Genomic DNA, 19,280 nt, shown 5'->3' with positions numbered 1-19,280 from the left:
TGGGACGGTATGCGCGATTACTATGCGTCAGTCCCTTGGAAGGAACGTTGCTTCAGTGGGAATGACCCGACAGCTAGTGCTGCTGCTGTTGCTGATGCGATCATGTTAGGAATGGAATACTACATTCCTAGCTCAGATCTCATCAATAGGGGTACGCGTAACCGTTGGTTCACTCGTGAATGTGCCGACGCTGTATCATCTAAGCAGGCAGCATATCGCGCGTGGATCAACGGCTGCATTAGCGGGGCATCTAACATTGACTCACTGAAAGCAAACTACAATAAAAATTCCAAGTCCTGTAGGAAGGCATTCACGAGAGCGGATGCACAGCGCATTGTACAGATTGGTCATGACCTTATTTCGCATCCTAGGGGCTCCCGTAGCTTCTGGCGTCTGACCAAGTCTGTGCAAAACAATTTCTGCCAACCTTCGCTGCCACCGCTCAGAAATCCGGACGGATCGCTAGCTCACAGTCCGCAGGAGAAAGCCGACCTCCTGGCTAAACTCTTTGCCGACAACTCTGTGATCGATGATTGTAGTGCGCAGCCACCAACAATACCTTCATGTGGCCACACGATGCCTGACATCAAAATCAGGCAACGTGATGTGCGTGCGGAGCTGCAATCACTCGATATACGGAAAGCTAGCGGTCCCGATAGAATACCAGCCATTGTGCTGAAGAAGTGCGCGGCGGAGCTGTCTCCTGTGTTAACGCGCCTGTTCCAACTTTCTCTCTCTTCGGGATGTGTGCCGGAGGCTTGGAGAAGAGCTAATGTGCAAGCGGTTCCCAAAAAAGGGGATCGGTCTGACCCGGCAAATTATCGGCCAATAGCTATCACCTCAGTACTTTGTAAGGTGATGGAACGGATTTTAAACAACCAACTGATCCATTACCTAGAAGATCACTGTCTAATTAATGATCGTCAGTACGGGTTTCGACCAAAACGGTCCACAGGTGATCTACTAGCGTACGTAACACACCTCTGGGGTGAAGCTATCGACAAGCATGGAGAATCGTTGGCTGTCAGCCTCGATATCTCCAAGGCTTTCGACAGGGTCTGGCACAGAAGTCTTCTCTCCAAGCTGCCGGCATATGGTCTGCCTGCTCAGCTATGCACCTGGATTGCCAGCTTCCTACACAAGCGTAGCCTTCGTGTTTTAGTTGATGGTTGCGCTTCACAATTCTATGTAGTGAATGCTGGGGTCCCCCAGGGATCTGTGCTATCTCCCACACTCTTTCTTTTGCATATCAATGATATGCTCTCTCTTGGGAACATACATTGCTATGCAGACGATAGTACAGTGCATGGTGGATACCACGGACGCGCAGTGGCTGGGCGGGCGGAAACTGAGGAGAGGCGGGAGAATCTTGTCATTGAACTCGATAGGACGTTAGAGCTGATTGCCAAATGGGGTTCTGATAATCTTGTTGAGTTTAATGAAAAACTCTCACAGCGAAAAAGTCACCATTTTACCCTCATCCTTCCCTCTGTGGCATACCGCTAATGATACAAAGCAAAATCGCCAAGCTGGGGATGGACGTTCGCTGCGACCTTAGTCCAAGGGTTTTTTATTTACATTTCATCGAGGCTATAATAAAAAAACAGCTTCACGAAAACTCGGAGTTCTGAACAAGGTGCGGCGTTTTTTCACGCCGCAACAACTGTGCCTGTTATACAAAACACAGGTACGGTCTTGCGTTGAATATTGCTCGCACCTTTGGGATGGCTCCGCTAAGTACCTACCGGAGGTCTTGGACCGGTTGCAGCGACGTGCAGTACGCATTATTGGCGACGTAAAGGTCACAAACACCCTTGAACCTTTACAATTGCCTCGCGAGATAGCAGCACTGAGCGCTTTCTATCGACTGTATCACGGCGAGTGCTCTGAGGAATTATTCTCTCTAATTCCTGCTTCCCCCTTCCTTCTTAAGTGCACGCGAGCTGGTTCTCGATGTCACCGCCTAACTGTGACATCAATTCCATCGCGCACAAAGAAATTTGGCAACTCCTTTCTTTGTCGCACTACCAAAAAATGGAATTCCTTATCAGCTCACGTGTTCCCCTCCTCTTACAACCCGGGTTCCTTCAAACGAGGCGTGAAGAGGCATCTTGCGGGCCGGCAAGGCGGTGACGGCTAGTACAGAACATTCTTTCCGACTGTACTGGCCGTCGTCGCGTTTGGACTCTACTACCACTTACCATCAGATGGAGTAGAGTTATTTGCCATCCCGGACATATAAAAAAAAAAAAAAACCTCCCCACTTTTCCTGTGGGGGAAACGCATAACGCGTTTCTCCAGCGATAAAAAAAGGGTTGAAATAGCTCGCGTTGAAGTTTCCGCACTACATGTGCTCGCCCGTTATGTCCTGCAAGTAGCTTCGTGGCAAGTAGGTGGATTCCTGGGTCCTTTTGGGCTGCCGGAGAGAGGAGGAATTGGTCTCCGGGGTCCTTTCGGGCTGCCGGAGAAAGGAGGAAGTAGAAAGAGGAGGGAGAGGCGGGTTCGCCCAGTGTCGATACTGTGTGAACAGACTGTAAAAAGTCACCGCCTTCTCAAACTCGTTTCCCCATCCAGGCGTCAGCCTGTGGTGGGACCGAGGGCCTTGCCTCCACCGGCTGGGCCAAGAGGAGACAAACTTAATAAAAAACAATTGGTGGGTCGACCCATAGCGACGGCCGCTGGCGGGGTCGCGGTGGTAAGCCACAACGTTCCCGTAACCCCGCCGCCTGCGGGGAGGTTTTAGTGGGTAGGACGGTGGCCTTCTGCCCCGTGAGTCCCACATACCCGCCCCGGTCAAGGACCGGGCGGCAGGCGTAAATGCCTTTCCTCCCCGAAAACAAAAAAAAGGTTTGTCTGGAAGACATAAGTGATAAGACCGCCCCTTGCATTCATCATATTACAGTCCGCAATTATGGTTATATATCATGACTATTCTTAAGCTTTGATTTTCTTTTTTACTTGTCCTTTTTAATTATCTTTTTTTTCTTGTGAATGTGCAATAACGTTGTTTAATAATAATATACTTCGACTTCAAATATGTTACAGTTAACAAAGATATTTAATCTATATAGAACCTAATCCCTAATAAAAATGTAAAAGTTATGATCGTAATTTTAACAGCATATCATGGATCCACGACGGTCCAGTGGTTTGAACACGTGTTCTCAGCCATGGATTGCGAGTTCAAGACCTGAGCAACCATTGTTTATTGATAATTTTATTTTGTGTTTATAATTTATCTCGCCCTTAAAAATGATAGGAGGCTGTAGTCCAATATTTACATGGTGTTACTACTGGATTTATTATGTGACATATTTTATTGTCATGCTAGAAAGCTATTAAAGTTTTATTTACCACCTCGATTTTTTATATTATATGCGGGAAATTTGATGGTAAGTGGTCACCACCGTCCATAGACATTGGCGATGTAGGAAATAATAACCATTCTTTACATTGCCAATGCGCCAACAACCTAGGGAACTGAGATGTTATGTCCCTTGTGCCTGTTGTTACATTGGCTCATTCACAATTTAAACCGGATTGCAACAATGCTAAGGATTGCTGGTTAGTGGCAGAATTTTTTGATGAGTGGGTGCTAACCACCCAGACGGGCCTGCACAAAGCCTTACCACCAGGTAAATATCGTATCTTAAATGACTACAAAACCATTTTAGTACGATTGAGTGGATTTCAATCGTGATACTTTTCTTCAAGTTTTTGTGTACACGTATGAGATTAAAGCAAAATTGTGACATAAACTTTGCAACGCAATGAAATTATAATGTTGTTTTTTACATAGCACTTATAAAAAAATAGCACAGTTATAGTTATATTGATAGAAAATAAGGTATACCGTCGAAACCCACGCATGCATATTAAAAGAAAAAAATATTGCTGCTAAATACCTTAAGCCTATACCTTAATGATTATTAGAAATGTAAAAAACTAATCCGATCTCATTTAAAAGAGTCAATTAGCAAAATAAAACCTAATATATTTCAATGATCTAAAGAAACTTAACCTTCTTTATATATCCACCCTGCTTTTACTTGATACAATAAGTATCTTGCTATCTCTCTTCAGCACAGGCACGCAATTGCCCAACTTGGACTGTTATCTCCTTCCTATGTATTTATAATGCTACGGGCGGTATTATGCTCTACCGTTTGGTAATTCCATAATTGTAGGGTGTAATTGGAGCATACTTATAATATTATTATCACTTGCTTAATTTATATATTGTTTGTAGACTTTAAATGGAAAGATTTTAAATTTGAAAAATTTATATATTACTTTTAATTGTTTGTAGTATACATTTATTAAAAAAAATCATATTTTTACTTTTGGAGGGTATTATTATAATTAACTGAATATATGTTTGGATTCGAAATTATTTTATTTGTGCATTAAAACAATTGATTTTAATATATATTTTTTTAAATATTAGTAATAAAATAGAGCATACTCCATTCCACGCAGCCTCACTTCGATTGGCCGCGGATCCCCGCGTAGCTCGTAGCAACGTGAGGCTGTCGTACCGTAGACCGGCTACAGAGCGGACGTCTACGCCGGAGTCGATTCGGGGACCTTGACACGATTTAGCCCCGCCTGATACGTGTTAGCATTCGCGATTTATCAATCAGATTGAAATGATAATTATCAAGAAAATTATCAATAAGACACTAACTTAAATTATAGTGACTGTTCAGTGTTTTTGGACGTTAATTACCACGTGGTTCAAAAGGTAAGTTTATACCAATATTTGTTTTTGTTCTTGTATAAGAAATCAATTATACAAAATGAAGGATATTTAACATGAAATTTACGATTCATAATTCGTTATTATAATTAAAATAATTGAATAACTTATATGGCCGATTTTTTTGTAATATAAAAGACGATTTTCTGTTTTTTTTTTTTAAATTAAAACCTCAGTTTTTATCTTAAACATTTCAATGTCAAAGCATGTCAATATGATACAAGACAATATGGAAAGTTTTTATATTAAAAAAAAAACACAAATGGTTTTAATCTTTTTATAAATACCGTCTAGAGAATTTTAAATCTAAATTAAATTAAAATTCAAACATATGTAAATTGAGCAGCCTTTCCGACCACCTTTAACTAAGTAAGGTTTTCCTTTTAAGCTTTGTTTAAAAATTTAAGCAAAGAATGAAATGTTAGGTCAAAAACATCGAGGAAGCGATGAAATTTAAAAATTCATTCTAGGAATGTTTCTTGGGAGGAAAAAGGTCAACACAATATTTATTTTATATTGAAAGGTGAATTTCTTGGTTTACTTTCCAATTATTTCATCATAAAATTATTCATTATCTAAACAAGGTTTTATATTGAATTTGTATAACGAAAACAAAATCCAATTAGTGTTTTTTTCTTAGATTTTATAATCGTGGATTATACAAAAAGTACGTGTTTTTCACTTTACATATACATAACTAGCTATTTACAATATCAAATTATATTTATACAGCATTTAGTAGTGCCGAGGAAATTTATAAGTGAAAAAATAACAATAAAATAAATAGCAGAGAACAAATTAATAGGATAGAATTAAGGTTTAATACTTTCCTTTTGATTTATATAAATTCTGATTATGACAGAAAATGTATATTTTTTTTTTTTATAGAATAGGAAGGCGGACTAGCATTTGGGCCACCTGATGGTAAGTGGTCAGCAACGCCATAGACATTGGCATTGTAAGAAATGTTAACCATCGCTTACATCACCAATGCGCAACCAACCTTGGGAACTAAGATGTTATGTCCCTTGTGCCTGTAATACACTGGCTGACTCACCCTTCAAACCGGAACACAACAATACCAAGTACTGCTGTTTTGCGGTAGAATATCTTATGAGTGGGCGGCTACCCAGACGAGCTTGCACAAAGCTCTACCACCAGTAAATTTGTAATAATTACAAAAATAAAGATACCTTTAAATAATATAACAACAAGCATAAATACCGAATTCTAGCGGCAGATTACAGCGGCAGCGTCTACTTCTCAATATTTTGTCATTGTTAATTTTAACATATATAATATAACATAAAATATATGTAATAATAATAAAGTTCTCCAGACCGATTTTGGCGACCGCGGCCAATCTCAAGAGAGATTAGCCAATTACGCAGAAGAAATTATAATGCACAAGTGTGTGCACAAACGCAGGTTCACTGTCTATTCCCTAACTCTCATAATCCGATGGGACGGCATTCCAACACGACCGGAAAGAGTTCAGGCGTAGGACCAACGGCTTTACGTGCTTTCCGAGGTACGAGAGTGTACGCACTTCCAACTTCCAGGGCTGCTACTGGGAATTTCCTGACGGAGAAACCCAATAACCTTTTACTGTCCCGACCTGGGAATTGAACCCAGGACCTCCGGGTCTGCTGTCTTACATCAAACCACTAGACCAACGAGGCAGTCAAAATATATATATAATATATAATATATAATATATATATATATATATATATATATATATATATGTGTATATATATATTATTATATATATATATAATAATATATAGGATATATATATATATATATGTATATATATATTATTATAAATAATATATACATTAGTAGATGATAAAGGTCAACGGTGAGACGAGCCAATCCTTCTAATTGCAATGCGATGATGACTGAGGCATTTAATATTTTATTGTCTTCAGTACCATGTGTGCGGGTAAATTGAAAAACGACGATTGTTGAAGGCAAATAGAAATTTGTATGCGTTAGACTTAATGTCTTTCTAAAAATCAATTCTTAAATAAACTTATTTTCTTAAAATATGCGATACTTTTTGAATCGTTGTATAATTACACTTCGTTATTTTAAATTAAAATATATAATGAGTGATCTTATGTTGTAACGTTTTTATAAAAAAGCTGTACAGCTGAGATACTTATGCTCCAGAATTAAGGCCAAGGTTAATCATGTTTGCACGGAACTAAGTTTATGAGTAAGAATGCGATTATGTTTTTTTGTTTAAAATACACAATCTTATTCATATTACGCTTCGTACTGATTATTGTGGTAATGACAATGGCCTTGTGGATCTAGTGACAACTAAGGTTCCCAGATTTGAATAATGGGTCAATCAATAGACTTTTTTATTTTATTTTTGTGTATAAATTGTCTGTTGCAGCACCAAGCTAGCAAGTCAGTAGGGGTACATACGGAAAGTGAGTAATGTGGTCTTACGCCTGACTTATCTTTGGTCGTGTCGGTTTCCCGTCTCATCGAGTTATTAGAGTGAGAGAATAGAAATTGTATATATGTGTGTGCTATAATATTTCTTGTACAACCGACAGCAGACTATCGATGGCCTAATTTTTAGAACGCGTGAATCTAACCGATGAGAGATAAAACAAGCGCCACCGAATTATCATATGCTTAATTTGGATTTTTTAATTAATCTCGTGGTCAGCGATGAAGGAAAACATCGTAAGGAAACCTGCATGTATCTTATTCTAAGCACCAATTCGCATTGGAGCAGCTTGGTGGAATAAGCTCCAAATACTCCCCTTAAAGGGAGGCTTCACAGGATGTAACTGTTACATATGACTGGTCTTTGGAAAGTGCAGATATTAATTTATTATTAATTTGATAAAATTGCTATTTAATCTTAAATTTAATAAAATAATACTATAATACATTAAATTCATAATATTTTGTAGCTTATCTTAAATATGAATTCTATTAAATAATATAATGCTTGAATAAAATACAAATTCACAGATTCTTTTATTTTTTTCTTAGTATAATTCGTGTTGATTTTACTTAAGCCTGCATGTTCCGGATGAAATTGTGCCACACGTGTATCCAACAACCTGCATTGGTCTCCTGAGTTTATCAATGGGACAAATTATAAAGCTTTCAACAAATATTATAATTAATGAAGTAAAAAAAAGAAAAATAAATAAAATTGCCTTTCAATTTTTTTAGAACGTGATTTTAAGGAAGTCAATTCATTATTTCAATAGCGTGTATACAAAATGTTTGCTTATTTTGTCATTGCAAATTGGATCGTCCTACGTAATAAGCACAAGTCGTGCGATCATTTCCCAAGAAAAACACAATGAAATATACGAGTCATATCTCGAAGGGATAGGAATTGTTTTTATACATTTCCAAGTTCTTATTCCATCCCAGCTGTCGGATCTTGTAACGTATAAAGAGCCTCAATAAGGAAAAATATAACCTTACGCTTGTTTGCTTAATATCCTTCTATTTTTTTAATGCATAAATTTATCTTTATTATATTATATATGACTTGGTCAAAGTGAAAGTCAAAATATAAAAAAAAGCCGAGATGGCCTAGTGGTAAGAACGCGTGAATCTTAACCGATGATCGTGGGTTCAAACCCGGGCAAGCACCACTGAATTTTCATGTGCTTAATTTGTGTTTATAATTCATCTCGTGCTTAACGGTGAAGGAAAAACATCGTGAGGAAACCTGCATGTGTCTAATTTCATTGAAATTCTGCCACATGTGTATTCTACCAACCCGCATTGGAGCAGCGTGGTGGAATAAGCTCCAAACCTTCTCCTCAAAAGGGAGAGGAGGCCTTAGCCCAGCAGTGGGACATTAACAGGCTGTTACTATATTATATATACAATATTATAAATCCTATTTTTGTGTTAAATGCTAATAATAATAAAATAGGTCAATAATTATATATATAAATCATCGCGTGAACATGATACACGCACACTTATAATTGATATACATATCAGAAATTATTTATACGTGTATACTGTTATTGTGTGTTATGTATATTGTTACTGTGCTTATTAAGTAAATAAAGTAATAAACATCTTGTTGGTCTTATGGCAAAAGGCAGACACTACTGTTTTTTTTTTTGGTATTTATATTTATAATTTATCTCGAGCTCTTAGGTTATGGGAAATATCGTGAGGAAATTTATGTGTGCCAAATGAAATTCTCCTATATCCACCAACCCATAATGAATTAGATGAGTTTCAAAACTTTTTCTTCTGAAAAGTAAGTTCCTCTGCTCAGCAGTGGGATATTCACGAGCAGTTACTATTTGCTCTTTATATTTTCGGACTATCTAATATGCGATCTCTTCGCTAGGCTCAAATTTAAATAGGGAATCTTGTTTTCATTATAGTAAATTAAAACGTATTATTATATGTAATAATTAAATAACAATTTCCTAAAATGGCTGCGTCAATGAAGTAATAGAAATATGAAGAATAATGAAGTTGTTTTCGAAAAAATTCTGCAGTAAGTTTGGTCAATGGTAAAACTTTTTAATTTTGATTTCCTATGATTGAACTAATAAAATGAATTTGGTTTTAATAATAAGTTTTATTTGTATTACTCTCTAGGGTGTGCATACAGAAAGTCTGTCTAGCAACTAACTTCTTGTATGATACTGATTTAAACCAATTAATTGATAAACAAAGTCTTTAAAAGAATGGTATTTCATTTAATTATTTTATTGTATGTTAAGATTTATTTTAAAAGATTAAAAATAAAAAAGTAACTAAACATAATTTACATAAAATATTTTATATAAAGTCCGCCACAAAGGAACACACATGGAATAACTAAATACATATAAATGGCTGCTGCTTACAAAACGGCACTCAAAAAGAACAATAGCACTTAATTAATTTTCCTTAAGGGCAGCATAAAAGAGGATAAAAATAGACAATATACCGAACAAACACGAACGGAAAAGCGGATTTTAAACGCCACTAAATTATTTTCTTCAAGTGCCTTGGAAAAATGGCCTTTTCATCTTTGAATTTAAGTCCCTCAGGAAGCAAATTCGTTTGACACGTTTTTTATGTAAGTACAAACGTCAAGAATGGCAAAGAGGATACGATAGACATTGATAAGACGTGAAAACCTTAAAGAAGCTTTTAGAGTTACGACCACACAAGCGGTATCAAGGGAGATAATTGTAACGTAGAGGGTTCAGAATTACTTGGTTGCAGAGATATGGCCGTATCTTAATGATAGCTTACACTGATAGATCATACCATACCATGAGTATACTATTGAAACAAAACGAACGAAATTTGCGAAGTGGTTGGTAATACAAATATTAAATTCAATAATTGGAGGCGAATCACCACAGATACTAAAATCCGATTTACGTAGATTGGCTACTCAAATATGTTTGTACATATCTTAAAATTTATTCCGACACAAACAAGATTTCTTCACGATGTTTGCCGGGCCGATCGCGATGAATTGTAAACACGAATTTGGCACTTCAAAATTGAGTGGCACTTGCCCTAATTCGAAACTTCGACCTTTGGTTACTTAGTTACTGTCTCTGTATATATATATATATATATATATATATATATATATATATATATATATATATATATATATATATATATATATATATAGTTGACTGCAGTTATTAGTTATTGATTGTTTAGTGGATAACTTATAAGGCCCAAGGGAACAAATCTCGTGTCGGGTATTGGCTCGATTTTTCCCCAGAAGTGTCAATTACTATTTATTGAAATGGAGATTTCTGTATCTTATTTATTTATTTATCTTTGTACCCAGCTTCTGCATACACAGACAGCCGTTAGATTTTATACTTAAAGTATCAAAACTACTATAATTAATTCGAAATAGTTTTAAAAAAATATATTTGATAAATATTTTAATACTGAAGGATTATATAACAGTTACAGTTGCAGCTTGTTCCCACAGCTGGGCTAAGACCTCCTCTCCCTTTTTGAGGAGAAGGTTTGGAGTTTATTCCACCACGCTGCTCCAATGCGGGTTGGTAGAATACACATGTGGCACAATTTCGATGAAATTAGACACATGCAGGTTTGCTCACGATGTTTTCCGTCACTGTAAAGCACGAGATGAATTATAAACACAAATTAAGCACATGAAAATTCAGTGGTGCTTGCCTGAGTTAAAATTCATGATCATCTAGTTCTAGCCACTAGGCCATCTCGGCTTATAAGAAGATTATATATTTTAATTTAATTATAAATGTGATAGTGAATATTAAAAGCGGTATATATTATTCCTTTGCTTTTTACGACTATTTGATTATTATTTGATGGTCATATTAAAAAACACATGGCACGAAGTTATTTTAAAAAATGATCACTAAAATGTGTTACGTATAGGAAACAAATCGAAGTTTTCGATCTTGATAGCTTTCGCAGTGTAACAAATGGCTCGAGTTACGCCAAGATTGCGACAGGATTTCATTTTGAGCAACTTTAAACAGTGAAATGTTTGGATCGTTACTAGTAAAATAGTCTAGTTATCCTCCTATCGAGAAAGAGAAGGTTTGGAGCTTAATACGCCATGTTGTCGCAATGTTGATTGGTAGACACAGAGGTGGTGTTTTCTTTAAAATCAAAACTCAGTGGTAATTTTTTTGATTTTGAACCCACTATCTTCGATTAATATTCACATGTTGTAGTCACGGTGCCGTCTCGGTTCTTCTTACTAGGTGTTTGATTTATAAAAACTAAATCAAGCGTCAGACCGAAATGTTCTACTGCATCGCAAGCCACCTTAACAGTTTCAATCTTTGGAACTTAACAATCAGTTAGTATCTATAACGAAGTGGATAGATCAGAAAGACCTCAATGGAAATCCCAGAGTGCAAGAATAACTTAGGAGAAATGCCCACAAAAAATTAGGTGAGCCTGACAGCTTTAAGGAATGCAATATCAACTACATATGTCCACTGACTATGGACCTAAGAAGAATCATTTATTACCATACATTTGAGATTTAAAAATAATTGTACTTTGCGCCAAGTGAGATGAATGTTTTTGTATTATTTGAACTCGAATTTATATACAAAATTTTATTTAAATTTCGATCCATATAATCTAAGAAAATGTATATTAAGTAACATGCCTTATTTATTATTGTTCTTATGAGCAAACTATTTGAATTGATTATATTTTAATATTTGATGTTTTGAGAATACGAAGAGATATAACGTTGAAAAAATGTTGCTATTGAATAATTTAAAAGTTACCTCTACTACTAATACTCAATTTTATCCATTTAAGATATTAATATTTTGTTTATTGTCTTTATTAATGTTTTTAAAAACAGAACAGTTTAAAATATATATTTTATAATGGTTGTACATTTAATCTACAAAATATATTTTGGTGTACTCTCCAATTTCCCCAAATTGAAATTACTCTTCGCCGTTGAATCGAAAATCAAAATTTAACTTTATTTTATAACACAATATAAATATTATACATGAAATGTATTCGTTGAACAAAACACCGTGGACTGACCGCAATTTCGTATTAAACTGTCCGAACTCGATATAAAATGTGTATTTTGACAGATTATTATTTGAAGATTATATATATTTATATATATATATATATATATATATATATATATATATATATATATATATATAGCTTTACATAATATACAATTTGTAAACATAATAAAAAATAAACCTATATATAGAAATACTATGCTATATTATCACATTACAATACCAATTCGAATGATTATGTATTCGGATGTTTGTTTCTCAATAGCCCGGGTTTAGGTTTCATCCGCGTATAACTTAAATAAACCACTAAGAGCTGACTTATAATATTTCAGTTTATACATTATTTTAAGTTTTATATTCGTGGGATATTGGTATTTATTGGTTTTCGTCGTATCAGGATCTAGAGAGGACAACATACAATTGACCATGAGAAAAACAGCATTCCCTTAAATCTATACCGACATACTTGAATGTAAAGACATTCCCTGTGCTGTATTTATTATGATTGCATACTGTCCTTATAAAACTGAAAGGTAAATCTGTGTTTTTAAAACATAAGTAGTTATTTTTTAAATACACAGATTATGATAATAAGTTATCCAGTAATCGACTAAGTACAGATTTAATAAAACAATGAGAAAAAAATATATGCGGAGACGAAACGAACCTAACCTATAAACTTTAACTTACAAAGTTATTTTCAAGCAACCTACTCATACCTGTAAAATATGTCAAAACTATTAAAAGTACTAAAACTGTCTATAATTTTATCTCGATATCTTTTAGAAGAATTAATGCCGTATTCAATAATAATAATATCTTGGGATATTATTCACACACGGCCATCTGATCCCAAACTAAGCAGAGCTTGTGCTATGGAAACCAAACAACTGATATACTACATATACTACTTTTCTTTTGTAAATACATACTTATATAGATAATTACACCCAGACTCAGGACAAACAGACATGTTCATGCACACAAATGTCTGTCCTGGGTGGGAATCGAACCCACGACCTTCGGCGTGAAAGGCAGGTATCTACCCACCACGCCAACCGGCTCGTCACTTTAAAACGACTTCGCAAATAATGCATTATTTTAGAACAAATTTGATTACCATACAAAATAGTGGGTCAACCTTAAAAGAAGATATGCTATTATGGACTTTTGTAGAACTTTTCAAGAGGAATAATTCGTCATACGTGATTATTGTGTAGCTTTAACCGTTTACGCAGTGCACGCAACGGCAGCTCTTAAGAGGAATAAATTTTCCCCGTTTGTGCAACATTTTTCATTAGATTGGCGTGTTCAACCTAACAAACTCTTCAGCTTAATTTTAGTATAGATAAATAAAGTTTTCAGTGAGTTAAATAGTTTTGTGTAATCTGAATATATTGGAGCAAAAAAAAACTTGATCATTTACAGCATTAACAACGACGTGGGTGACGGGGGCGTGGAGCTACAGCATCGTACATCGGAAAACATGTGTAAAATAAATTTTGGTTCAACCCATTTAGGTCACCATAAAATATATAAAGTCAAACTATAGGCATCATTTTAAGTTCACTGATGAAAAGAAAAACACCATAATATACTTTTTTCTAACCCGACCAACATTTTATGCTTTTTATTTTAAAATTACAGACTTTCAACAATTATCCTTCATCAATATTTATGCGCGAGCGAAGCCGCGGGCAATACTATTTAAGTATATAGTATAGAAAAAAAAGAAATGTGTATTAGGTATATTGTTATATTTTTTTATATGTAGTTATGCGTAATATGTATAGTTTTTTTTTAGTAAGCCTAACAAAATATATTACAAACGAATACAGACAGATGTTTACCAGGTCCCTGTTTCCAAGGAGCACTGTGCGTCTCCGACAAACGTGCGTTCGCTGCAAATAGCTCAATGCTATAGGCAACAGCGCGGCAATTGGCCTTCTTTATATAATTGTATGCTTGGGCACGTTTAACTGATAATGTCCAGCACAAGCTGAACCCTATTTAATATGATTGGTCATATATATCTGAGCTCAATTTACATTGGACTTTCTAACGAAATATCTGAACCTTTAATTTTTACCTTGGTTATGCCACTATATATAACATATATACAGCATATATTTTATTTACATTAAAATTATTTAAAAAATATTAAATCATTGCTAAGTTTACGATAAATTTCAGTAGCAATAAGCGATTTGCTGAATTAAGAAATTAACACAAATCATTTAGAAACAACACACATTAATGAATATAAAAATATATCTATTTTTTATATATTCCCTGATATCATATTTTATTATTCGTCACGAACTCTCGTAATTTGGACCACATCTCGGATCGTGTCTCGCGAACAATGGTACTAGATAGCTAACAATTACTACGTTTCCGTATACGGACTCTAATCTGGTTCATCATTTGTACAGTATTATTCTCCCTGTAACATTACCGTCGAATTTGCTAGGATCAGACGTTTCACTTGCTTTTGTTTGTAGACAAAGTATGGAGCCCGAGAAATGGCAGCACCCTAATGAGTTTCCTGCCGCTCCTTTTCAAAGCGATATTCTCAGATTTAGAGGGTATTAAGGGTATTATCCTTGTACTAAATGTATTAAATAATGATGGATATGATCTTGAAGATGCTATTACGACAGAGTACTTAGATTTTAAGGACATATTAAAAAATATTACAGAAATAATTTGTACTAACATTCTATTGATAGACATGTAAGGCGCGTAGTAAACATTAAAATTAAACTTAATAAGAAAAATAAAAATACTTTTTTAACCGACATTAAGTTTCAATTTATTTTTCTTTTTGGTAAAATGTTAAATATGAACGAAACAAAGTTAAGCCTAATGACAGGTATTAAGCTGACAATGCGAAAGACATATTTATAAAATATTAATGCCAACGCAATTTACTCCGTTTGAATATTTAATTCCCCGAGCAAACAAAGAGTCCTATCAAAAGATTAGGAAAAGAAAAACGAGAAAGTATTTCAGTTTATAACAATTATGAGAATCCATGACCCCATCAAAAAGGAAACGATTTAAAACGGTCATTTATTTTTAAATAGGCGCATTTTACATTAACTTGTTACAATGATGAGCATTATAAGGACAATTTAAAGCAAAATTATTTATTGCTTGTTTTTTCTAAATTTTAATTAAACTTATGATTTTTATAAATCTCATGTTTATTATGTGTATGTCATGAAGAAAATAATTCAATCAAGCAAGTATCGCGTTTATTTTGCCTGGTCAGCTGCATAAAGTGGAAGATAAGCAAGATAGTGATGAGAAAGACTCATCTAAGAAATAGTTATAAAAACTCAAAGCAACTTTCAGCGGCTTACAGAGATAAGAAGCGACCTGAAATGATACCTAGAGGGTCGTTAGTGGATACTACAATTAGTACGATGTTACAGGTTAGGTTAGTGGGTCGCCTCGTGTCGACTTTGACTACTTTTGGATAATTTTACTTTGTTTTTACTTTTTGCCTCTTGTATTAAATTATACCTAAAATAGTTTTTAATAATTTTTTACTTGGTTGTAAGACTTTGTGCAACCCTGTCTGGGTAAATACCACCTTCTCATCACATATTCCCTGCCAAACAGCAAAACTTACACAAGTGGTCACCACCGTCCATTTACACTTACGCTGTAAGAAATATTAACCGTTACGTACATCCCCAACGCTCAACCAATCATAGAAACTAAGAAGTTACATCCCTTGTGTGTGTAATTACACTGGTTTACTCACTCTTCACCATACAGCATTGCTGACTGATGCTGTTCAGCGGAAGAATAGTTTTTTTTATTGCTTAAGATACGATTGGTCTTTATCTTAAACAACTAAAAAACCCCACACGAATATCCATTTTTAGACCTATTACATTAAAATTTAATTGAAAAAATAATATTTCAGCCTTCTGTTAATTAATTTAATCTCTATTATCAATATTTCAAGTACTAATAATAAGATTTGTTAACTCGAAAACGTTACTCTTGGTAAGTTAAGAGACGATATTACAATTTAATTATTCTAATGTTTTGTATTTTGTGTATCTAATTAGCACTGCTTTTGTTAATTCTCATTTTAAATAAAAAAACAGTATTCATATTATTATTGACAACGTGCTACCTTCAGCTTCACTTTGCGTGTATTTGCGTTAAGGATAGGAATTCTTGTAATCTTTGAAAACTGTTGAAAATGTAGTGTTTGTGTGTTTTATAAACGCTGAATGAAATAACATATTTGGCTTTCATCTGAATTGTCTTTTTTTTGTAGGTAGGTAAACCGATTAGCATATGGGCCACCTGATGGTAAGTGGTCACCAACGCCCATAGACAGGCATTATAAGAAATGTTAACCATCGCTTACATCGCCAATGCGCCACCAACCTTGGGAACTAAGATGTTATGTCTCTTGTGTCTGTAATTGCACTACTGTTTTGCGGTAGAATATCTGATGAGTGGGTGGTACCTACCCAGACGAGCTTGCACAATGTACTACCATCAGCATATTTATATACATAGTACCAGTATGTATATAGTAGTCAATAGTGCAGTAGGCGACCAATGAGCGTTCAAGATTAGGTAATCTGACTTTGACAAGTGCTTTAGAAACTGGAGCTAAGTCATTTGGTCGAAGTAAGATGAAAACTTATTTGTTATAAAATATGCGAAGTTTAAAAAAAATCGCAATCTCTTCAACTTTACTGAATTTTTCATATCTAACGTTAAATATATAAAAAGATCACGTGAAATTGAAATTTTTGTTTGAATATGAGTTTTTTTAAAAGTAATGAAAAAGCATTAAGCCGTGTAATGTATTTCACAAATCACAAGAAACCAACTTAAGAAGAATTTTCTGTATAGTTATAGACTTTAAATTCATATTATTCCGGCTGCTTTATTGTTCTAGCACAAATCTGAAGTATCTAATTAAACGATGATTCCAAGAGAGTACATCTGTGATTGCGCACACACCTGAGCACTTTAATATCTGCTACGCATTTCGCATTTTTCGTTGTGAAAGGTCACTGTGATCGAAGTGACCAGATGGCGCCTCATTATCCTTAATAATAATCCTTAATAAAATATTAGTGGGGCAATCTACAATTTGTATGGTTGCGGTGGGTGTTGTCCTTTAACCTTTCTGAAGGTTTCCACTGCGAGAAAAAAAAAAGGCTTACTATAAGAAGACCCGTATCATTCACGATCAGATGCCTAATATAGACGTTAATTATCTAACCCTGAAATTACCATTTTTTTGCATTTAAATAAATATTTATTAAGTAAAAAAGGTTTGGAACCAACCAGAGCGTAACACATGAACAATCCCATCGGATTTAATTTAACGGTCAGGGGTCAGGTTATATCGGTCAGGTCATGCAAAATGACCCTTCCGCTTGCCTTGATTAACGCGCCCTTTGTATCATACATTTTAATAGATATTAATACTCGTGTTGGTTATTGTTATGGACTAATTGGTATGGAAAACCAAGTGGGGCTTAAAAGTCTTTGATGTATCTTCTTTGAAATTATGGATCTGTTGTTAGACGAAATCATTTGTGGGTAATTTCGTAGGATATTACCAAGCCCTGGATATTACAGACAATGATCTATCGCTATCTAGCGCGCTTATTAGAAAGTCTTCATATAACTTAACTTAACTTATTAAAACTATTTGTAATAAAACGTGTTTTGTCTCTGTCATTTCGACGGTATAATTTGTTTGAAATAAAAAGACAGAGAATATTTTATTAGTGATTTAATATGAGAATACTAGGGATAATAATAGTCACTGACCTTGTTTAGTAATTGTAAGCATTTGATAGTAAATGTTAATATTAATTTTGAAGAAATACTTGTAATAATAATAATTTGTATTTGATATTTTTTTCGAAGAATTGTAGGCGTCAGGCAGGCGATCGAATGTGTATGCCAAATCGTTTTTTCATACTTACATACAGCACTGACCTTGACTAATTATTGGTATAAGTCGTGCATCTATTAATAGTTACATGTATAATAAATCTTTTTTTGAAAAATACTGTTTTAAAAATGATAAAAAAAATATAGATTAAAAATTTATTCATCTTTGTCGTTTTCCTTTTATATCTCCTAATAAAATATTTTTATGTAATTGAATGAAACTATTTCTTTAAAAAATATGGTCTTTATTTTCAACTTCTTCTTATTTAAATGACTTAAAATTAAAAATGCTAAACCGTCTTTAAGCTAATTGCATTTATTGTTAAACGTCATTTAATTTCTTCTTAATGTTTGAAATGTAAATTGACTAGAAAGGTTCAAAGAACACTAGAGGACAATTTATCTAAAGCCTCAAATTTGCAGGCCATCCAAAAGATGTAGCGTTGTCTTGTGGTATTATTATGTTTCTAGACAATGATGGTATAAATTAGCGGATGAATAGTTAGTTACACATCTGTCTCTTTCTGTCATCAGTAATCTGACATTTGAAAAGAGAAGTCAAGATAATGTGCATCAATCACTATAAATTGTATAGGTATACATATAGTAGGTGGTATGTTTTTTTTTTAAAGTGATAAACTTTTGTTTTAGCTTCAATGTCTTTCGGTTCGGTCTCCAAAACAAATTATTCGTAAAGTCATTACGAAAATTTTCGGACCAAAAGTTTAATTCCGTTGCTTAAATTGAAGAGACTTCTTCGTTTGTTTTTGTTTTGCTTGAAAGTGTTTATTTATGCCTTTAACACTTTTCTTGTTTTGGCAAGTTTAACCGTAATTTTGTTAGTGTAATGTTAGTCTAATAATAATAAAAAATACATTAATTGTCTGCCTCGTGTAGTGGCTATCTGGCTATGATATAAGGCAAACGAGAACGGGTTCAAACTTGTAGTTACGACAGTAACAAGTTATTTCGTTTTTTTATCTTTAAATTCACAGTACTTATAGTCCAGTCTGAAATAATAT

The 19,280-nt window shown here is 34.4% G+C and overlaps 1 protein-coding gene across 1 annotated transcript in view; it reads left to right on the top strand.

Annotated features, from left to right (window-relative positions):
* Window positions 1–4,561: 4,561 nt before the first annotated feature.
* The window catches only part of LOC126772775 (C3 and PZP-like alpha-2-macroglobulin domain-containing protein 8), a 225,646-nt gene continuing 210,927 nt past the window's right edge, over window positions 4,562–19,280 (top strand). The window contains exon 1 of the mRNA XM_050493340.1: window positions 4,562–4,744. The gene's annotated coding sequence lies outside the window, so the exon portion shown is untranslated. The remainder of the gene's footprint in view (window positions 4,745–19,280) is intronic.

Source organism: Nymphalis io, chromosome 13, assembly GCF_905147045.1.
Source record: "Nymphalis io chromosome 13, ilAglIoxx1.1, whole genome shotgun sequence".
Lineage (NCBI taxonomy): Eukaryota > Metazoa > Arthropoda > Insecta > Lepidoptera > Nymphalidae > Nymphalis > Nymphalis io.
Note: the sequence above shows the minus strand (reverse complement) of the source record. Positions and strands in the feature narration are given on the sequence as shown.